The following is a 23,811-nucleotide window of genomic DNA, read 5'->3' as shown; positions in this document are numbered from 1 at the left end:
CTGTGGTATTTGTTTCCTCGTGTCCTTTTCTTAGACGCGCTGTTCAACCTTAGATCTAAATATGAACCAACGTTACTAGCCCTCATCAAGATCTGACTGAAAGGCGTTCAGAAAGCATTTCGGCTAAAGAAGACAACACATACAAGCCATTGGTCTAGGCGATTCGCACGCACATGCTTTCTTTTTCTTTCTTCTTTTTTAACACGCAGAGGTGGCGGGCATATCAAGTATCTGCTTCTTTTGCCAACAACATGTGTTTGTGGCGTGACACCCTAGACAGATCCTCTTTTCATCTGACCAGTGACATTTCTGAACTTTGCAAATAATTTTGCAGCGTATATTTGCCTTGGCTTTTCAAATTTCCGGCGTCTTTATTACGCACTCAAGATGTCAGAGAATGGTGTACTTTGCGCATCCCACGTCGACCAAGATCGGATGGACGCACATCGAATGAACAAAAACAGAAATCTAATAGAAAGGCTTACACTTGTGCTTAACTTTCTTCGTTGAAGTTTTATTTTCCGCAATATTTAAATATCTCGGAAGACAAATAAAGCGGGGAAAAATATTTTCGTTCGATGCCGCACACACTTAAGAATATATCCGTTGATATGCACATAGATGCCTCACCTCGAATGCTTCCCACCTCTTTAGAGGTTGAACTAACTTCGCGTTGCGTTCCTGTACTCTGTACACAGAGCCAGCCACCACCGCAGCCGTGGACTTGATCCTAACCATCACGTTACAGATGCAACCTCATCGCTAACCAACGCAACCTATATTGTCACTGAGATGTGTTTCTTTCAAAATTTGCCTGATTTCCTCCCAAAGTCTTCTTCAGTGTGTGCACACCGCTATTAAGGACAGTGAAAGCCTAGAGGCAACGAATCACGCTATGTTTGGGTGGCTTGTGCAGCATAGGTCCGCGCCGAACAGCACTCGAGGCGCTTTTTGGCGCAGAATTTGTGATTATTTCCTGCCTCCGCCTTACGACGCTCTTCACTGCTATTACAGCGAGCCGCATATTTACCGTGTTCCACATAACGACTCCCTAGAAGCACTCAGTCCGCGGCACCTGAGTGTGTCTTGGAAAAGGTGAGAGGAGGGAGCGGGAGCGCGGTGCTTTACGCCCATGAAAACATTCCTACTTCGAAACGCTCAGGCACTTTCGCAACGTTATTGCGCAAAATGTTTCGTGCACACTTCTTTTGTGTAGCACAACTTTTTTTCAGATTTGGCACTATTTAAAGTCGTAAGCATGTTCTAGTACTTAAGAAGGCGAGTTAGTGTACAGTACCTGCCGTACTGGCCTACCTGCCACAGCTGTACTGGCATACCTGCCTGTACAGCTGTGCATTAAAAATCTGGGCCCGTGTTCAGCAAAATCAATTATATGCTACAATTGTTTTTAAGAGGAAATGTCATCCAATCATGATGCTGGACATATCACTGGCGAAAGTGGCCGGCCAATTTTGAATATCACTTGCGTATGAAAAGATGTATGAATTCGACTCCTGAAAACTTATCTTACTGAGGTTGACAACGAGTGGCGACAGCAACTTTCATGAAGTGAAACAGCTTAAAATTGGCAGAATAATGATGCGGAGATTATTAAAATGGACGATGTTTCATGAAACGGAAATCTGGCAGCCGCTTGACCAGTTCCTGACCATTTTTCCTGAATTTCGAAATATATTCTCATACCGCAAGATATTCCTGGACATATCACATAGGTAGTATAGATTTTTAAGGTGGAGGGAGTGGTATTAGATAATAGGGCTGATAAACCTTCTCGCCCGTTTCAGGCTTAGTTGACTAAGCCGTAACTGCAAGGTTCGCCATTACGTAAGAAGCTGAGCTCTTAGCAGCACATAAAAAAATAGACACGTGTTCTACCAGCAGCTGCTTCCAACAACAGTTCACAAGCAAGCACGCACGTACGAACGCAAGCACGAACGTGTGTTTGCGTGCATACGCAAAAAGAACTAGCTGCAAAAATCTGGTATCATACCCCAATGAATGTTAGTGTTTACGCAATCATAATAGATTTCAGCTTGAAGTCAGCGCTCGTCCTGTCTGTTCTTTTCCTCTGTCCTCGTTCATCGGCGCTTAAGCGATAGTATAGTTTACTCACAAACGGACCACGTCATTAATTCGCATTCTAAAGCAACTTAAGTTAGGTATCTTTGTTAACATCTTTCAACAAACACGACAATACATGTGAAAATATGTTGAAATCTATGATACCGTAATAAAGTACCTGACACTCTGTTTCGGGCTCAAAATTTAAAAAGGACAATATAAGCCTTCATGTGCTGTGCTAATAGCCGACTTTTGTTTTACCATACTAATGCGGCATATCGAGTCTTGAAAAATAGAACTTAAAAAAAATAAGCTAGCAATGCGGCTCTTTAAGCTCATATATATATATATATATATATATATATATATATATATATATATATATATATATATATATATATATATATATATATATACTCTCACAACGCAATATTATAATGCCGTTGTCTAATCAGTCATATCCTGCTATTTGTGGGCTATATAACACGAAAGCAACAAAACTAACGAACATTCCGTAGCGCTTTTGTCGGAATCTGCTCAAACGTCCTGCGGGGACGCAACTATACTGACAGCGATGTCAGAAGTTTCTTTTATTTCTCAGGGGAGCTAATATTTTGAAATACCTATTGCATTTTACAGTTTTCGGTTTAATTTAGGCAGATCAAGCTTTCCATGATTAAAACATAGGCAATGCTTAACCCGCACAAGGAAGTAAAACTATAATAATTGCTTCTCCATGGGGCTGTTCACCTAGATTATTACCGGTGAGCAAGGTCAAAAATTGCAATAACAAGGGGACCACTGAAGGCACATGCCTTCAAGAGGCAGTATTCAGCAAGCGAAATTATGTGCTTGAAAAAAAAAAGATTTATATGTTTTTTTCACAGACATATTCATGGCCGACCGCCAAGGTGGGTTGCGCCGTTTCACTAGGTAAAAAGAACAAGAATTGTTATCTTCGTCACAGACGCGCTGGCAGGCCAGAATGCCTCTACAGGTGTTGCACTCCATATCGGCCTGTACTGAAGTCCGTTCTGATGCGTATTTTTATAGGCAACAAAGAAAATATAAAATTTGACCTCATAAAGCGGCCAGGTGAGCACGCTAAGGACAACTTTTGCTGAGTGAATGTGCCCAAACATTGGATTTTCTCTGTTTGCAGTTGCTGTCCGACAGTTTCGCATTTCTTGTAACTTTCGTTCTTCTGAACGAAAGCCACCGAACAAGTATTCTGTGATGAGAAAATATTCGGATTGCAAGATGCAGACAAATGGCATTTTTTCTGCCCATTTCTTGCCCTAAGGTTCCTAAATTTCAGAGAGAAAGATTAAACTGAAATTTCCTTCATTGTTAAAACATGGCGAGAGAATTGTGCGGCCATTTGTTTTTTTATGTCTGTGGTCAAGAGATTTGGAATACCGAATGCTCGGCCGTTAAAGGTGGAGGAGTCCGCACAGGTCTACAGGAGAGCCTTCTGTGTATCTCTCGGCTCACAGCCAGCAGTTCCCATTTTATTTGTGAAATAACGTGAGTTGGAGGCTGCGTTTGTTTGCGCTTTTGCGTTGTTGGCAGCACACTTCACTTTCTATGTTCGTTTCCTTTTCGTACACGCCCCGAAACGCCTAACAGCGGTACTCCTTTTTTTTTTTTTGCGAAATCTTGTGATGAGTACATTTCCTGTTCTGTATTGTTCATTCTTCGCGTCTTCAAAGCTAAGAAACCGGAAGGAAATTTGAGCATGACTTGTTGCGCCGAAATACAGGTATCGCCCACCTATGGTTGATTTTACTTTGCCATATACGCTGTCCTGTGTCTGCTTTGCGCGGTGTCTCCAATCTGCTCTCGGGGTGTGTTTCATTTCATCGGCGTGCTCCGAGGAACTCTTTTCAAGTGCACCGGGCCATTTCGAAATGGGCACGAACGCCGGCAGAGGCTTTTGTAGGGCCTGGGGCTCGTTTGCATAAGAGAAAACTTGGACGGTGGAAAGGTTTCTCGGCCACGATCTTAAATAAATTAAAGCTTGCCTCCCCTTTTTATGTAAGCTTTCCGCGCACACTATTTGTTTTATTTGGCGTATATAGCATATAGTTTTCGTCTTCATTTTATTCATCCGCAAAGCTTCTGTTGCTACTTCCTGGCGAATTTTAGAGAACTAATTAATTTCTCAAGAAAAATATTATTAGGGCTCGAAAACGTTCTTTTTCTTTTAGACACATGGTTTCTTTCTTTCTATTTTGACCATGGAAGGAATTTTAAAGCGGAAGATATGGAAGATAATTAAAGCGTTTTCGCATTATTACTTATAATTCATTTCAAACTTGAGGCCTTGCTTAGGCAAGTACACGTAAAGGATGGCGTGTAATGCTGGTGCAAAAAAGTCCGTGTGTAATGGCAGATGAAGGGTCAGGGGAAGTCAGTGAGTTTGTGCACGTGCGCATTGATATCGTGAAAGTTGGAGTTGGAAAACAGGGAAGTCCAGAAGAACTCCAAAAAATTGAATGGTCGACCTCACCAAACTGCAAATTTCAACTTAAACGGAAATTTCGAATAAATTTATTCGTTTCTCAGGGGCCAGAAAATAATCTGACATTTAACTTCAACTTAGCTTTATTACACACCTTGAAACTGCATTTCACAATAGCATGAAAAAAAATGAAAAAAAAGGACTCTACGCACTCAGAATGAAACGCACGTCTTCAAAGCAACGCATTCGTTCACCTCGACTAAAAGTAAAAGTTGCCTGCTGTGGAGACTCAGCGGAAGTGGCTTTGTGAGGCTGAACACGAAGACCACGCGTTATATTTCTGTTTTTGGCAGGCACGTTTTTTTTTAAAGTGAACTTTGTCTTCTCTTGTGTTTCTCGTGTTCGCGTGGTTGCTGCTGCTCGTTCGGTCAGTATCTCCGCGGATATCTCTGTAAATAAATTAATAAATAAATAAAAAGGTGGAAGTACAGAGAGGCCCACATGTACAAGAAGTCTGGACCATGCAGCCAGATTAATATTTTCAGACTGCTAACATCATCCGCGTGTCACTCGATTAAAATCTAAAGATAAGGTTGCTAAATTAGAAGGGCACTTCAGAACATTCTGACTTTGCCTTTTGCACAAAGCGTATCATGCCCTCACTCCGTATATCTTTGACAAACCAGCATGCCGTCTTTCAAGCCGTAGCAGCTACCATAATGCTGGTTACTCACCACATCCATAAATAACGACCCATCTTCATTCGCCCTTTACACAAAAAGCCATCGATTTGAATAATGTTCCCGTATTGGTCTTGCTCAGGCTGACTATGCGCATCTTACGATTGCCATTGAATAACATATCGTCTGAACACGTCATCTACTTATAGTACCTGTAGCCCTTTCTTTAATATGTTTCCGTCGATACGTGATTCGTTATACGTGATTATACAACGAAGATGCCTTCGTTCGGTGTGTTATTTGGCGCCTTCGTTGTAATCATGCTGTGTTTATCGAACTCTGTGCTTCTTTTTTCTTTATCAAGCTTGTTACTATACCTTTCTACCAGCATTGAACTTATTATTTATCAGTTTCTATAACCGATCAATTTTGGCCTCTATATTGGTAATTTTTACATTTGTATTTGCCTATGTTTATGTCTTATTGTATTCCTGCTTTTATATATTACCTGTGCTTGCTGCAGTAGGTTGTACACTTCTTTAAATTTGTGCACTCGCCAATCCTTCATATAAAACTCATAAAGAGGTTATTTCAGGCCTTTTAAATAATTAATTCACAATAAAAAATTTACGAGCGCTTAGGGTGCGAAACGCTTGGAATACTTTTCTATCCATCTGCCCAACTAGCTGTCTCGAAAGAGGTGTGGTCAGGAGCTGGAATGAATTCGCACGTCCGACAATAATCAACTAGATTACCACCTGCCGCCAGTTCTTTGACTGTTTGCAGCCCTGCACTATCTTAAGCTGAAATACACAAGCAAGAATCAGTTTGTCTGACACTGTGCTCCATGTACTTCGTATTTTCTTGCTCCTAATTAAATATATTTCACGTAGCTGCTATACATGGCTTGAGAAGTGTCGAATATAAAAACATCCTGCAGTTCTGAAAGCTTAAGCGCCCACGGTTTTTTATAGACCCTCACGACTCATTTTTAACCTTTTGCGCACTGAATTTTTTTTAGCAGGCAGATATTTTTTTTGCTTGACATACATAGTGTGACAAAAAATTCTGAGAAGCATGACACAAAAACAAAAATTTTAATTTGACAACTGTTAGTAAACTTATGGATGTGGTGTTAAATGAGACCACCAGGGCTGAAAGGTTGTGAATCAACGCGTGAAGGATTCTTTAGAAAACGTACAGCTTTCTTACATATTATATTGCATCGGGTGAAAAAGTTGGATTTCATTTCCGTCGAACCTTATGTTGGCTCTTGTAAAGTTCAAATAAAGAATCATAACTGTACCCGATAAAAAAGAACCTTATCACAGGTGCGGAGACCTCTTATACGAAGTCACAGTGCGCGCTGAGTTTTAGATATACGTAGGTCAAGCTCCTCAAAGTGATCTTTAATTTCTTTTTCATATAGTTAACTGATCGGGCACACGAGTTCAATGAGTCTTATTCGAATTTATTCCTGCATAATGTACATGGACCTGAATGTCCTATAGAGTATTATCATCTCTCCAGCTAAATAACAGCCCCGAACAAGTAAATATACCGAAAAACAACAAAAGTGCTCACTAGGCTTCTAGAAATAACGTCAGGAAACATATGAAAGCAAACGAACTGACTACTCCCAATCTCAAATTTACAACAACTGAGCCCTGGCAACGTCCATTTCGCACGTCGCAAAACAAGCTATTATATTATGCGTTACAAAAATAACTTTGCTCGTAATGTCTTTCTTGAGCAGCCATTAACATTCTTTTCTTTTACAATAAAATTATGAAGCCAGATGCCCAAGTAGTTTGCGCTGACGACGCCCTAAAGTGAAATAAGTCTGCCTGGTAGTATTGATTTTCTTAATTTGATTTTTGCGCAGGACAATGATTATCTTGCACTATTCGACCTAGCCTTTTCACAATTGCATCAAGAATATGCTTGCTTCAAGACGTAGGCATAAGTTTTCTGTTTATCTTGTACGAAGAATTGTGTGGGAATTTTTCTGTAATGTCATTTGACACCGCCAGAGCTGCAAGTTTCTTTTTTTTCTTTTATTTCTACAATACTGTGAAGCCTCAACTGTTCAAGCAGGACACGTTCCAAGAATATATGATCTGTTCTGCGCAGCTACATAACCTATCCTTCACTAATTATCTTCATAATTGAAATACCGATAACGCCAATTGGGCTATACAGTATTTGGGCTGAAATAACATAACTTTTCGCTTTTTAGTGTTCTTTGCCTTTGGCCGGCTGCCTTTGCTAACAGTATGTCCAGCATCAGCAATGGCTGAAATTTTCTCCTGTGAACAATTCGAATGTAACAACTTTTCGTGAACTCCGGCCCTTGTTCCCAGACTGTGTGTCACGTCACCATAGTGCTAGCATTATGATATCGTTTTGCGGATGTATATATATATATATATATATATATATATATATATATATATATATATATATATATATATATATATATATATATATATATATATATATATATATGTTAATCCAGCAGCTTTGCTGCCTTCAGGTAGCATGTGTGGGTTGATAGACTCGTTGTCATCACCCAAAAAGAACACGTACCACGTGATGCCTGTCGTAGATAGGCTGTTCGACATCCACTGCCATGGCCGTGAGTTGTGGCACTGACACTCTCGGCACTGACGCTCTCAAACATAAATACTCCAGAAAGAGTACGGAAAAACGGTGCCACGGTTGCTCATTTGGTAAAATCAATGCACGTTTAATGCGAAGACGTGGGTTCGTATACCACCTTCGGCCGGTTTTTTCCATACACCTTCATTTTCATTTATTTATTATTACTGTGCTACAATTGGGAACTTAAAATAATTCCCCTGTGCTTTCATTCTTCTCACTGTTTGTTGGCTTATATATATAGTGAGAGAGAGAGAGAGAACTGCACGCAGAACCGGAGAAGGTACAGCCGCCTACTCACTGCTACACTACCGCAAAGAGACCGGCCAGCTACTTTAGGTGCAGAAGGGATAACAGTAGGGCAAGTCTGTGGACAATCGGCGCTTGAAAGTCAGCGACACCGCTATGATGGCCAACTGGCTTCTTAAGATTCGAGAACTCGACCTCGCAGAGATTAACTGTCAACACAGCTGTCCAGGTGCTCCTGCATGCTCCAAGCAGGTGGCAAAAAAATCTTTATGATGTGTCGCTGAAGAACTGAGTGGCTCCACGAGTGGTGTAGGTGCCTGCGGGTTGGCGACAGCGCACCGATGGCGCCCTTCTGGCCATGGCGACGCCGGAAGCCTCAGCAGCGTGTATGAGGCATCACCCATGCCGGAGCCGATGACGTCAACGGAAGAAGTGAGCTTTTCATTGCCAGTCGGAGTTGCAGCTCGCTCCACTGAGGTCGTTCCGCAGGCCGGAGAAGCAGTAGCCGCTACCGGCTGTGGAACGGGCGCCAGTGTGGGGCTCAGCGTTGAATTCATGCTGCAATAATGAAGGCGTATATACAGATCTGTACGTATATTATTCGCAGGTATTCGGAAGGTTAAGAAACACGTTATAATGTATGTCTTTCGGAAATACTCGGGGTAAGTTAAATATCCGCTGAAGGGCGCAGCTACGATAGACGCTGGCACTAGATCTCTGCAGATGTTGTCAGACCAAAATACACGCACGTGCCGCTGTTCTAGGTGTAGTTGCTTCTTCCACGGTCCCAAAGCACACGTGCCTAATGAATGTGCTTGTTTGCGAACATGCTTGTACCTCCTTTCGTCCCTTAGTTTGCCGTTGCCTAGGAACATAAAAGCCTGAAAGGTTTTTCCTGCTTACTGTCGGCGCTTGCTGCCGTTTTGCCTGGGGCCACAACGTCGTCGAGTCTGGGTTGTGATACATGGTCGATCACGTTGTCTACTTCCCTATGACGTTACTCGTGTTGTTACTTCTCTGTGATCTTCCACTCTGCGCTTTCTCATCTATTACATGCACGGTGGCGCCATGCTGTTGCATTGAGCAGCAGCTGTGTGACCGGTTAGCAGAATATGTACTGGCATTCGAAATTGGAAGACGTTTTGGCGGCGTGAAAGAAATAATGATGCATGGGGTTTCGCAGTCGCAAAGCATATGTTTTGCTGTAACGGACGTCGTAGTGCGGCGATCCAGATTATTTTGAGCACTTAGGATTCTCAAGCACACCAAAACCTCAATGCGCCAGCTTCTTTTTTTTCATTTTGTTTGCAAGGGAATGCAGGAACCTGACCCGGTAATCAAATCCCGCTATGCCCATGGCGAGGGCTTCGTTGGCCAAACACTAACTTTTCTGAATACTAAATCCTGGTGAGCAAGGGTCCTTACTCTGTTAGCCATGACACATTGAGGTACACTTGTTTCTTGGCCGGTTGACAGCTACTAAGGTCAGGTACTAAACGTAGCCTGCGGGGTTTAATGGATGTTTCACTATACATTACATGGTTTTGAGTTCGGCTCCATCCCGCGGCCACTTGTCATTCATCCCTTTTCATTTGCGTTTTTCTCTAGTAACGTGATATCGTTAATTTCAAATGTTGCATATTTCTTAAATTTATTTTAACTGAACGATTTACAATAAATATTTTACTACTTTTCCATAAGATTTCTGAACTACTTCCATACAATGATCTTAGCTTTGCGTATAGTTATAAATATTTCCGTGTTCCTAGTGAGAAAATTTGTTCCAGAGCCGAAATATTGTCTTCAAGAAACATTTCATTAATCGCCTCCGCATAAAACGTTTCAATTTAAAGTGTCTCTTCTGTCAGGAGGTATGCTATCTCAATTCCGGACGTATGGTCCTACGGTAGCGGTATGTCGTGCAGGATTCGCACTGAGAGGTATATTCAATATATATTTAAGATAAGCTTTCACTGAATAGAAAGTCAGCAAATCGCAAAATAAGCGAATGCGTTCTCAGAGGTTACTGAAGTCTGAAGTAGTAGTTTACGTAATTTTTTCCCATTCAGTTTCCTGTGCAGCAATGACTCCATAGGGGGAAAAAAAGAAAGAATTGTGTATCTCAGTTCATGAATTACTTTCGTTCCCCTTGAAATAAAAACATAATAGCAAACGGGAACTTTCCTGCTCTCACCGCGAATGACTGATGGTCGAACTAATTAAGTGCACTTCAATAACCTTCACATGTTAGTATATGGCCAAAATAGAAAAACTATGCAGCTTGAGCTTTATGGAAGAACAGGTGATTGATGAGAAATGTTTTAGATTATCTGCCGGTAATACGAGTGAGCCCTCGGCAAATAACTACCCTCGGTAGCTGTTTTAAGTGCTTTCTTGCTCTAATAAAAGTAAAAATGCAAAGGTCACACAGAAACCCGTGCAAATGTACAGACGGCAGCCATGCTTCTGCACAAGAAGTCAATAGATGCACTAAGCGGGACATTCTCTTCTAGATGTTTTAACAATACCTTCTCTATAAGCTAGTTTCCCAAACCTTTTTTTTTTCTTTTTCTGCTTTTTTTCTTCTTCTAACTTTTTTACTTCGGGAACCGAGCACACATTCCGTCGGTAATAGACTAAAATTAAAAAACGCGACGTCTGTCACAGTTAACGGGCTGAAAAGCAGCGTTGAAAGCAAAAAAAATAGGTCGATCTCGGCCATACTCTCACGTAACAAATTGCACGTAATTATTTATTAGTAATTTTCCGTGAAACGGCTTTAAAAGAACTCAAATGGGCTCACTTGCTGAAACCGATGTAATGAAAACATGTAGCATTATCACTTGTGTCTTTGTAACCTTAGTACCCACGCTTTGATGCCATTCTGTGTAAAAGAAAGGAGGCGTTACTCGACCGTGCATGTGTCGCGTGCGCAGATGGCGCCGTTGTCGCGCCACAAATGACGTAATAGGAGCTAAATCTAGCCTCGCGTACGGCGTTTAAGAAAGGCGTCGCTCAGCAGTACGTTTGTCCCCCAAAGCGGGAAAGTCACATTTGAGAGAGCTCGCCATGCCATAATAGGTAAAATTTAACAAACACAAACAAGCGTTCATCAGCAGTTTTAAGGCCTACAAATGTACAATATGTTGCAAAAGCTTCACGCTTGCTGGGCTATCAATAAAGTCGTTGGTTCCAAATAACACTGGTCCCTAACGTCACATTGCAATTACAGTTGGACGTCTCTATACCTTCTCTCTCCCTTCTGTCTCTTCCCCCAGGGTAGGGTAGCCAACCAGACTCTTGACTGTTTAACATGCCTGCCTTCCTTATATCCCTCTCTCTCTCTACAGTCGGACATCTGCCTATGGGTACATGATTTTTGGCCAGTTCATTTGACAAGGAGCAGCCTGCGAACTTCCTCCCCGCAGTCCGCATAACAAGCGTTAGCAAAACGGCTATCTCAACCAGCTGCATACCTTCCAACCAGTGCATTCTGCACCCCAGCAATTCCATGACGCATATGAAAAAACGAGGCTATATAATGATAAGGGCTCGTTGTATGTGAACCATTCTTTACGAAATGTAGGCGCCGGTGGCGATTCTAAAATAGAATAAGAAAGAGGAATAACGGAACGTGCATGTGTGGAACAGTGGCGGCGTCGAGTTATTGAATTCTCAAAGATTTCAAGAACCGTACACAATGTAATAGCGATAAGATAGTATCTGAGACCGTGCACATACTCCATACGAGGCTGGGTATGGCAACGCACCAGGTGTTTCAGAGAAGGCTTTATTATTCGCTAGAGCGAATATCAGAATCTCATTTAGATATTCACTACCGAGCGAAATAGATTAGTAAAATTTGGTAATACTGATTTACTCAGCGACATTCGAGAACATCTTTTAATTACTCAACTGAACTCAGCCATTTCAATTTCGATTAGCATTCTTTAGGAACTTCAACATTGGAGCAAGAGTCAAACCTTTTTCATCCAGAAACCAAAGTTGTCTACTATATTGGACCACTAAGTAAGTGCTGGCTTCTGACTTGCCAAGCAGACAACCTAGGCCACGGGGTGTGTGTGCCCGAATAAACACCTTGCAGGTAGCTGCACATCTCCACTAACCAGACAGGAACACGCTGGTTTGGGGTGCACACATCAATCTCCATCCTACTGGAAGCCTTTCTACCTATTCACGCGATGAATAAATGGATTGCGAAAAATGGCATTCCCCCCCCCCCCCCAAAAAAAAAGAAGGGAAGCCTATATAGAGCCAAGTAAAATGTTGAAACAGCCATGTCCACTGAGTTCTCTGGAAAATGCAGGCTGGAGTCCGCCTCCAGAGTCTGTGCAGGAGTCCGCTTCACAGGGGACACAGACCATGTGAAGAAAACTTACAGAAAAACAAAAATGGGTTGGAGGGCATACGGCTGGCATTACCAAATCCTGATTGGGTGCTTACGACTGTTATTGAAAAGTCTACAATTATTACATTTTACACGTGCTAAGCGGTGGAGCAGAAATAGCGAGATTAACGAAGGAGCTCGAGAACAAGTGAAGAACCGCGCAAGGACACAGAACGAAAAATGTTAGGCGTAACGTTAGGAGGCAGGAAGAGAGCAAACGTTGGTAATCGATATTCTAGTTGACATTAGAAGAAAAAAATTCACCGTCAATTCCGATGCTCTCTAATGAGAAATTTGAGCGAAGCTCTGCATGCGTTTTCATTTCGCGACATATTGAGGCAAAGAATTTGAGAGAGACACGTAACGCAGTCGGCAGTCGTCGAAAGTTCTAGTTTAATCGCTGGCACCACTTGGCTTCCACAAAGTGATGCGCAATTCGCGTCACACGCACAATCAGATTACAAAACAATCGCAGACCATTACAATTGGAACAAGCGCGAACAAGACCAAACCAAACAAATCAATCAAGCGCGAGCTGGCGATAGGTCAATATCTATCGTCAGCTCACTAGTCGTACCCGGCTGAGACCAGATACGACTATGCATCGAGTGGTCGCGCGGGTCTGCATGAAACCAGTTTCCCGCGCGCACGTCACTGAAGGCGCCGCAGTAATTGGTGTCCACCGTTCGCAGCTCCCGCCTTTCATGTTTTGCTGTTTTACTCGTTCGCTCGGTTACGCCGCCACCACCGCCGACACTCGCCGCAGGAACGGGCCATTAGGAGCTAAGCTCTAAAGATAGAGCTTGGCAGGCCATTTAATGGGTAGGGCAGATAAGCAATGGACCATGGGAGTTACAGAATAGCGTCAAAGGAATGAAGTCGAAGATGGCAGAAAATCAGATGGGGGGATGAAATCAGTGCAAGACAGGGGTAATCGAAAATGGCTGGCAGAGTCCTTCGTCCTGCAATGGACAAAAAATTATGTTGATGATGATGAACCTGTTTTGATGGGAATTAATCTTACCATTGTTCTTATTACTATAATTATGTAAAACCACGATCTGATTATGAGGCGTGTGTTAATAATTTTCACCACTCCCACAATGTGCCCACTAAATTTCCACACAGCCACATCACCATGTGGCGCGTCACAGGTGCGTAGGTTAAGATAAATTTCTAGCGTTTCTTACGACTCAGTGGCACTAAGCAGCGTCATGCTGGCTGGCATATTTAATTGTGAGAACGTAGGCCGAAATAGCGGCCTAGCTGGCCAAGCTACTGGTCGATGAAACAACGGCGGTTGCTGTGCCGTTCCGGTAGCCGAGTGGGTGGAGCGTTTAGCTGTTACCCATAAAGGCGATAGTTCGAATTGAGGAACTTGCATCATTGAACGCTAACAGTGGGATGCACAGTTCGAGCCTCGGCACCCCCTCATTGCTCTGATTTTTTTTTCAGCGATGCAAGCACCATGATTGAAACCAACGTCCTTACCGGTACTAGCTGAACACTTCATGCACTCAGCTATCGGAACAGCAGCGCAACCGCCGTTGCTTCATCGACCGGTAGCTTCGCCAGCTAGGCCGTTATCGCGGCCTATATATCTACGGTCTCGCAGTTTAATCTGCCAGCGAGATTAGACAAGCGCTATTCCCCGGCTGGCCAAAGCGCGCCGACCCCCGCCAGGGACGCTGGCTGCGCTTTGGCGCTGGACTCTAGAGCGTCCACTTTGCCGCCGCAAGCGTAACTACACCGCGGTTGACGCGAACCCGCGTTCCGCACCTCTAGTGCCGCCTAATCGTTATACACGCTTTCATTTAATTTCAATCTGGACATCCGTAACCCAGTTTGGAAGTGCTGTGACGTGCTGCGATGTGCGGTGTTAAGACGCTGTTCAGTTGCTCTGTCAAAATGAGACCTGGTTCTGCTCATAAATTGAATTCAGTTAGTTGCCCTCACCGGTTGATTGGCGACATTCTGTCGCATGTCGATGCTCAAAGAACACTGATTTACACTACAACGCAAGTACGAATGTGCTATTTTGTAGGTAGTGAACGGATCCTTTGTATGTTACAATAACTCTATTAATGAGGAAAACGAAGTGACAATATCGACGCGCAAGGAGTTAATTCACGGCATGTTTACTTCAAAACTCGTGCGCGAGGCATTCTTACGCGAGGCAAAGCACTTCACTGGACCTGTCAAAGAAAACACACACACAAATGAAATTACGAGGAGGCTCTGCCGATAGCATAACTAAACCTTCTCAGCTTTTAGTTTATAGTCTACACGTGCACACATGTCGCAGTGACGACGAAAATACGACGCGGAAGTAATTTTGCATCATCAGAAAAAAGGTAATCGCATTCATTATTAATGGAGCAAGAGCTGCCGGGGATCAGAAGTACATTGCAAATAGACACGTCAAAATCACACTTGTAGGGAAATCAAGACCGTTTCAGAACCTTTTAGTGGTGAGTCGTAAATTCTGAATATCGTCTCTACAATCAAAAGGCAGTAGCTACACGAGAGAAGGAAATCTCAATAGCGCACAGCTGTTCGTTCCAAGAGAAGAATAGGGTAGAGCACACTAGAAAAGAACGCCACCAAACTATAAAACAGCACCGAAGCACATACGACATAACCTTCAGCGACTAGCTCTTTGCCCTGAGCCACAATTTCTGAGCTACACAAAATGTCAATGGCACATATGCCTATTCTGGCTAAACAATCAATACGCAGGTGCCAGTTGAGAGGCGCCTCATCCAGAGCTGTTTGATGGACTCTACCTGTGATATTTCTTCAAGATGTATTGTGAATATTGCAGCAGAAGTCACGTGCCACTTTAGGCTTCGTCATCCGTTTATGAGGCCGCTGGTTGCAAGTTTTGAAATACTTACAGAGTTTTCTGTTCAAAGCACCCACAACATTGATGCCAACAATATTGGGGAGTATCTAAGCCTGTAATGCCCACACAGAATTCTACATCAAAGAATATACACATGATTTATTGACCTTTGTTTCTCGCCATGGAGGGCACATTGATACTAAGAACAATAAAATGTCGAAGTAAAGATAACCAGCACTATAGTTAGTAACTGGATTCATAAGCTATTCACAACTGACGCTTGGCTCCTGCCTATTAATCTGACTACTTGAGTTTCACGGGCGCAAATTAGAATTTCAAAATTTCAAATGGTGGAGTATACAGAAGGCGCATTGTGATTACAGGCCCAAAGGGGTCCTGAACCACCTTGATGATTTTATTAAAAAAAAAAAACGCGAGTAACATACGCGAGTACGCGAGTAACATACACATGCTATGAACATTTAAGCCAAATTTTGCACTCGTGCGCAGCGCGTCGTTTTCCGTTCTTTTAAGGGACACTAAAGGGAAAAATGATTTATTCTGCATCAGTAAATTACCATTCTACAACACCAAAAACACCACTCTTATAACGATAAGACGTTTGGAACGCCAGAAAAAACGCAAGAACGAAATGCGGGTGGCGACGCCTACTTAAGTTCCTGCACCTGGGGGCTGTGACGTCTTGGGTTTTGATGGCATCTTCTAGGGCCTACTAATTATATACAGTGGTACAGATTGACTACATTGTGTTCTAAAGAAACCAAATATTAAACATGGCAAGTTTCGAGAACCTTTATTCAGCCAACGCGGCCCAAATGCGAAAACATACTTTGGAATTCCTGACGTCACGTTGACGTACCGCCGCTGGGGTTTCAGCGCGAAATTCAAATACTGATACTTGGACCTTCATTTTTTCATCTAATCATCAAACTATTTTCTTAAATGACTGCCTGCAGGGTTCTCAAACAATGCTTAATTAGTCTTAAGCGATTTATTATTTCGCTTTAGTGTCCCTTTAAACTATGCAACCCACCTACCACCATTAACTGCTTGTCTGTCTCTTCTTTAACTAGCTCGATAACGAGTTAAGCCCCCGTCCTATCGGTGCTCTGTTTCGATGACCCCCCCCCCCCCCCACTTTTCTTGCGCTATCCGAAATATGCCAACACTTATAGTTAGTTCGACTTGTGGCACGGGACGTGTGAGTCGTCGTGCACGTCAACAGCACTACACGTCCTCATCGTCGTCGTTTTCTGGCCTTATGGCGTGCGCTGTTTCCAGTCTTGCTTTTCTTTTTGTGTATGCATGACCACGCGTTTGCCGGAATTGTGGGCAGTGGTGCCAATGGCCACTTCGCCGTGATGATAAACGTGGCCAATACGACGCAGGTTCGAGACCCGACGTTCGAGCTACGCTGCTCCTGCCTGAGTCAGCAGCTACTCGGTGGTCCATGCACCAAATTGTTTCTCATCGAGGAAATGTTGTTCGAAGTCCGTGGTGGGGAGATCCTCGTCATCATCGCCACTTCCGGGGAGCACGTTGCTCTGGAACTGTAAAAAAAATAAAAAGAACGTTTCAGAGGGCGAGCAACACCTTCAGTCAGAGATAAATGCTTGTCGCGTGTTTGACTCAGTTTACAGGATTTCGCATACTGTTCCATACACAATGGGTGCTAGGACAGCGGGAAGACGAAATTTGTGGGCCCCGGTTCTTAGCACCGCTTACGTAGCCCAGACCGGAGCATCTAAACTAATTGTAGTCCACATTATTTATTTATTTATTTATTTATTTATTTATTTATTTATTTATTTATTTATTTATTTATTTATTTATTTATTTATTTATTTATTTATTTATTTGTTCACAGCACATTGCAGGCTCCACATCGGATCATAGTGTAAGGTGGGTTTTACACGGTTAATTTCGTAGCATATACATCGATCTCCGTTGCATAGTGGCTATGGCGCTGGCCTACTAAGCACTGGGTGGCGGCATGAAATCCCGGCGACGGCGGACGCATTTTGATGGGGGCGAAATGCGAAAGCACCCGTGTACATAGATTTAGGTGCAAATTAAAGAACCCCTACTGGTCGAACTTATTCCGGAGTCACCCACTATTAAAAAAAAGAACATCAGTCTCCATTTTATTCAGCATGTTTCCGCCTGTTCACGAAAAGAATAAATGGATTGCAAAAAGTGGCATTTGTTTAAAAAAAAAAGGTAAGCCTGAACCCGAGCAAAATGTTGAAACAGCCATTTCTCCTGACTTCTCTGGAAAATGATGGTTTGTGCATATGCATTAATCTCCACCCTGTCGGAAGTGCTTCCACCTAATCACACAATGAATAAAAGGATTGCGAAAATTTGCATATCAGAAAAAAGGTAACCTTGTAGACAAGTAAAATGTAGAAACAGCCACGTCTACTCGTTCCTCTAGCAAGTGCTGCTTAGTGGCACACATATCACTCTCCGACCTGTTGTAACCGTTTCCGCCTATTCACGCCATGAATGAATGGTATGCGAAAATTGTCATTTCGGAAAAAAAAGGTAAGTCTATAGCCCAGTAAGATGTGGAATCAGCCATGTCTACAGATTCCTCTAGCAAATGCTGGTTCAGGGTAAGTACATCAGTCTCCATCCTACCGGTAGTGCCCATTCACGTGATGAATAAATGGTTTGCGAAAATTGGCATTTCGGAAAAAAAATGTAAGCCTATAGTTCAGTAAATTGCCCAAACAGCCATGTCTACTCATTCCTCTAGCAAGTGCTGGTTAGTGGCGCATACATTATTCTCCGACCGATTGGAAGTGTTTCCGCCTATTCACGCGATGAATAAATGGTTTGCGAAAATTGGCATTTCGGAATAAAAAGTAAGCCTATAGCCCAGTAAGTTGTGGAATCAGCCCTGTCTACTGATTCCTCTAGCAAATGCTGGATCGTGGCAAGTACATCAGTCTCCGTCCTACTGGTAGTGCTTCCGCCAATTACCGTGATGAATAAATGGTTTGCGAAAATTGGCATTTCGGAAAAAAAAGGTAAGCCTATAGTTCAGTAAATTGTCGAAGCAGCCATGTCTACTCACTCCTCTAGCAAGTGCTGGTTAGTGGCACATACATCAATCTGCGACCAATTGGACCTGTTTCCGCCTATTCACGCGATGAATAAATGGTTTGCGAAAATTAGCATTTCGGAAAAAAGTAAGCCCAGTAAGATGTGGAATCAGCCATGTCTACTGATTCCTCTAGCAAATGCTGGTTCAGGGTAAGTACATCAGTCTCCATCCTACCGATAGTGCCCAATCAAGTGATGAATAAATGGTTTGCGAAAATTTGCATTTTTGAAAAAAAAGTAAGCCTATAGTTCAGTAAATTGTCGAAACAGCGATGTCTACTCATTCGTCTAGCAAGAGCTGGTTAGTGGCACATATATTAATCTCCGACCGATTGGAAGTGTTTCCGCCTATTCACGCGATGAATAAATGGTTCGCAAAAATTGGCATTTCGGAAAAAAAGTAAGCCTATAGCCCAGTACGTTGTGGGATCAGCCATGTCTACTGATTCCTCTTGCAAATGCTGGTTCGTGGCAAGAACATCAGTCTCAATCCTACAGGTAGTGCTTCAGCCTATTCACGTGATGAATAAATGGTTTCCGAAAATTGGCATTTCGGAAAAAAAGGTAAGCCGAGTAAGATGTGGAATCAGCCATGTCTTCTTATTCCTCTAGCAAATGCTGGTTCGTGGCAAGTACATCATTCTCCATCCTACGGGTAGTGCTTCCGCCTATTCTCATGAAGAATAAATGGTTTGCGAAAATTGGCATTTCGGAAAAAAAGGAAAGCCTATAGTTCAGTAAATTGTCGAAACAGCCACGTCTACTGATTCCTTTAGCCAGAGCTAGTTAGTGGCACATACGTCAATCTGCGACCAATTGGAAGTGTTTCCGCCTATTCACGCGATGAATGAATGGTTTGCGAAAATTTTCATTTCGAAAAAAAAGGTAAGCCTATAGCCCAGTAAGATGTTGAATCAGCCATGTCTACTGATTCCTCTAGCAAATGTTGGTTCAGGGTAAGTGCATCAGTCTCCATCCTACCGGTAGTGCCTATTCACGCAATGAATAAATGGTTTGCGAAAATTGGCATTTCGGAAAAAAAAGGTAAGCCTGTAGTTCAGTAAATTGTCGAAACAGCCATGTCCGCTCATTCCTTTAGCAAGTGCTAGTTAGTGGCACATACATCAATCTACGACCACTTGGAAGTGTTTCCGCCTATTCACGCGATGAATAAATGGTTTGCGAAAATCGGCATTCTGTAAAAAAAAAATGTAAGCCTATAGCCCAGTAAGATGTGGAATCAGCCATGTCTACTGATTCTTTTAGCAAATGCTGGTTCGTGGCAAGTACCTCAGTCTCCATCCTACTGGTAGTGCTTCCGCCTATCCACACGATGAATAAATGTTTTGCGAAAATTTGCATATCAGAAAAAGGTAAGCCTCTAGCACGGTAAAATGTCGAAACAGCCATATCTACTGATTCCCCTAGGAAATGCTGGTTAGTTGCATATACATCAGTCTCCGACCTATTGGAAGTGTTTCCGCCTATTCACGCGATGAATGAATGGTTTGCGAAAATTGTCATTTCGAAAAAACAGGTAAGCCTATAGCCCAGTAAGATGTTGAATCAGCCATGTCTACTGATTCCTCTAGCAAATGCTGGTTCAGGGTGAGTACATCAGTCTCCATCCTACCGGTAGTGCCTATTCACGCGATGAATAAATGGTTTGCGAAAATTGGCATTTCGGAAAAAAAAGTAAGCCAATAGTTCAGTAAATTGTCGAAACAGCCATGTCTACTGATTCCTCTAGCAAGTGCTAGTTAGTGGCACATACATCAATCTACGACCAATTGGAAGTGTTTCCGCCTATTCACGCGATGAATAAATGGTTTGCGAAAATCGGCATTTTGTAAAAAAAAAGGTAAGCCTATAGCCCAGTAAGATGTGGAATCAGCCATGTCTTCTGATTCGTCTAGCAAATGCTGGATCGTGGCAAGAACATCAGTCTCCATCCTACGGGTAGCGCTTCCGCCTATTCACAAGAAGAATAAATGGTTTGCGAAAATTGGCATTCCGGAAAAAAGGTAAGCCTATAGTTAAGTAAATTGTCGAAACAGCCATGTGTAGTCATTTCTTTAGCAAGTGCTGGTTCAGGGTAAGTACATCAGTCTGCATCCTACCGGTAGTGCCTATTCACGCGATGAATCAATGGTTTGCGAAAATTGGCATTTCGGAAAAAAAGGTAAGCCTATAGTTCAGTAAATTGTCAAAACAGCCGTGTCTACTCATTCCTCTAGCAAGTGCTGGTTAGTGCCACATACATTAATCTCCGACCGATTGGAATTGTTTTCGCCTATTCACACGACGAATGAATGGTTTGCGAGAATTGGCATTTCGGAAAAGAAGGTAAGCCTATAGCCCAGTAAGTTGTGGAATCAGCCATATCTACTAATTCCTCTAGCAAATGCTGGTTCGTGGCAAGTAAATCAGTCTCCATCCTACGGGTAGCGCTTCCGCCTATTCACATGAAGAATAAATGGTTTGCGAGAATTGGCATTCCGGAAAAAAGGTAAGCCTATAGTTAAGTAAATTGTCGAAACAGCCATGTCTACTCATTCCTTTAGCAAGTGCTGGTTCAGGGTAAGTACATCAGTCTCCATCCTACCGGTAGTGCCTATTCACGCGATGAATAAATGCTTTGCGAAAATTGGCATTTCGGAAAAAAAAGGTAAGCCTATAGTTCAGTAAACTGTCAAAACAGCCGTGTCTACTCATTCCTCTAGCAAGTGCTGGTTAGTGCCACATACATTAATCTCCGACCGATTGGAAGTGTTTCCGCCTATTCACACGGTGAATGAATGGTTTGCGAGAATTGGCATTTCGGAAGAAAAGGTAAGCCTATAGCCCAGTAAGTTGTGGAATCAGCCATATCTACTAATTCCTCTAGCAAATGCTGGTTCGTGGCAAGTGCATCAGTCTCCATCCTACTGGTAGTGCTTCCGCGAATTCACGTGATGAATGAATGGTTTGCGAAAATTTTAATTTCGAAAAAAAAGGTAAGCTAAAAGGTAACATCAGTCTCCATCCTACCGGTAGTGCCTATTCACGCGATGAATATATGGTTTGCGAAAATTGGCAATTCGGAAAAAAAGTACGCCCAGTAAGATGTGGAATAAGCCATGTCTCTTAATTCCTCTAGCAAATGCTGGCTCGTGGCAAGTACATCAGTCTCGATCCTACTGGTAGTGGTTCCGCCTATTCACGTGAAGAATAAGTGGTTTGCGAAAATTGTCATTTCGGAAAAAAAGGTAAGCCTATAGCCCAATAAGTTGTGGAATCAGCCATGTCTACTCATTCCTTTAGCACACTCTAAGAAAAAAAGGACTAAAAGGGGTAGGGAGGTTAGTCCTTTTGGGGACTAACTGATTTGCCACAATCATTAGTCCTTTTGGGGACGAACTGACATGGGATGAACTGTTACTCCCCATGCGCTTACTCCTTCGGGGACTAACAGTTGCCCCTGCCCGATGGTCCTCAAGGGAGTAACTGTAATTCGTTCCGATGCTCCGCAAAGGTGGAATTAATTAAATTAGGCATTTATACCCTAATAAAAAAATTAATGAGGTGAAAAAAATGTGCCCGAGAGCAGGATTCGAACTCACGTCCTCTCGGCCACAAGGCAGGTACTCCAACCACTTCACCACGCCGCTTGCTTGAGGAGACGGGATATTTAGACAAAGTTAAGTATGGGAACTCAAGTGCGGCAGTATAAAAGTGACTCCGTATTTTGTGCAAGCTATGCAGTGAGAGTCTAACGTTGAGTGTATTTGCAACCATAAGCGACTGCGTAAAGAAATCAGCCCGAGTATTTTTAGGGTGACTTAAACTGAGGCACTACGCCATGTATACGTGTAGCAAGCTCAAACGGGGCACCGAAGACGACAGAGAAGGGCAATTTCTCTGTCGCTTAGCGTGTGCCGTTTGAGCTACACATCGCTTCAGTTCGCAACCTCCTTGGAACGGAAGGAACTTAGGTACTGTTGACCAAGAAAATCTAGCCATCTATCAATGACTTGCGCGTTTAATGTGCATCGCTCACTTATGGGGTGCGCACGAAGGGCATGCCTCTTCACATTCAAGTTTTAAGTTTCACGTAATTATCTCACGAAGAGGCAAGGTGCTGCTTTGCATGTAGTTCAATAGACAATGCACGAACTTCGAACATTCACGATTTATAGGCAATACCGTTTTCGCCGCATCGCTCCGTGACACGGACGAAAACAGCGAAGTCCCTGGGGAGTAACTGTTGCCGTTCGTCCTCCCATTGCTCTCTTTCCGAGCAGGGACTAAACACTTACTCTCCGAAATTTGCACACGGCACGCACATTCATGTAGTTAGTCCTTTGAGGGACGAAAGCGCCCTTTTTAGGACTAACGGCGCAGTTACTCCCGTTTTCCCCGGGATTTTTCTTAGAGTGCAAGTGCTATTTAGTGGCACATACATCAATCTGCGACCAATCGGAAGTGTTTCCGCCTATTCACGCGATGAATGAATGGTTTGCGAAAATTGTCATTTCGAAAAAACAGGTAAGCCTATAGCCCAGTAAGATGTTGAATCAGCCCAGTAAGATGTTGAATCAGCCATGTCTACTGATTCCTCTAGCAAATGCTGGTTCAGGGTAAGTACATCAGTCTCCATCCTACCGGTAGTGCCTATTCACGCGATGAATATATGGTTTGCGAAAATTGGCATTTCGGAAAAAAAGTACGCCCAGTAAGATGTGGAATAAGCCATGTCTCTTAATTCCTCTAGCAAATGCTGGCTCGTGGCAAGTACATCAGTCTCGATCCTACTGGTAGTGGTTCCGCCTATTCACGTGAAGAATAAGTGGTTTGCGAAAATTGTCATTTCGGAAAAAAAGGTAAGCCTATAGCCCAGTAAGTTGTGGAATCAGCCATGTCTACTCATTACTTTAGCAAGTGCTATTTAGTGGCACATACATCAATCTGCGACAAATCGGAAGTGTTTCCGCCTATTCACGCGATGAATGAATGGTTTGCGAAAATTGTCATTTCGAAAAAAGCAGGTAAGCCTATAGCCCAGTAAGATGTTGTATCAGCCATGTCTACTGATTCCTCTAGCAAATGCTGCTTCAGGGTGAGTACATCAGTCTCCATCCTACCGGTAGTGCCTATTCACGCGATGAATAAATGGTTTGCGAAAATTGGCATTTCGGAAAAATAAGTAAGCCAATAGTTCAGTAAATTGTCGAAACAGCCTTGTCTACTGATTCCTCTAGCAAGTGCTGGTTAATGGCACATACATCAATCTGCGACCAATTGGATGTGT

At 42.9% G+C, this 23,811-nt stretch overlaps 2 long non-coding RNA genes across 3 annotated transcripts in view; one reads left to right on the top strand and one right to left on the bottom strand.

Annotated features, from left to right (window-relative positions):
• LOC135902309 (uncharacterized) overlaps positions 1–16,950 on the top strand; it is a 68,912-nt gene extending 51,962 nt beyond the window's left edge. Inside the window, exon 3 of the long non-coding RNA XR_010564482.2 lies at positions 16,799–16,950. This is a non-coding gene — a long non-coding RNA (uncharacterized lncRNA). The remainder of the gene's footprint in view (positions 1–16,798) is intronic.
• The window catches only part of LOC135902310 (uncharacterized), a 237,063-nt gene continuing 230,078 nt past the window's right edge, over positions 16,827–23,811 (bottom strand). For both annotated transcript variants that reach the window (XR_011514672.1, XR_010564483.1), the window contains one exon: positions 16,827–16,960. This is a non-coding gene — a long non-coding RNA (uncharacterized lncRNA). The remainder of the gene's footprint in view (positions 16,961–23,811) is intronic.

This window comes from Dermacentor albipictus, chromosome 5, assembly GCF_038994185.2.
Source record: "Dermacentor albipictus isolate Rhodes 1998 colony chromosome 5, USDA_Dalb.pri_finalv2, whole genome shotgun sequence".
In the NCBI taxonomy this organism is placed as follows: Eukaryota; Metazoa; Arthropoda; class Arachnida; order Ixodida; family Ixodidae; genus Dermacentor; species Dermacentor albipictus.
The sequence above is the reverse complement of the archived record's forward strand: the minus strand, read 5'-3'. Positions and strand labels throughout refer to the sequence as shown.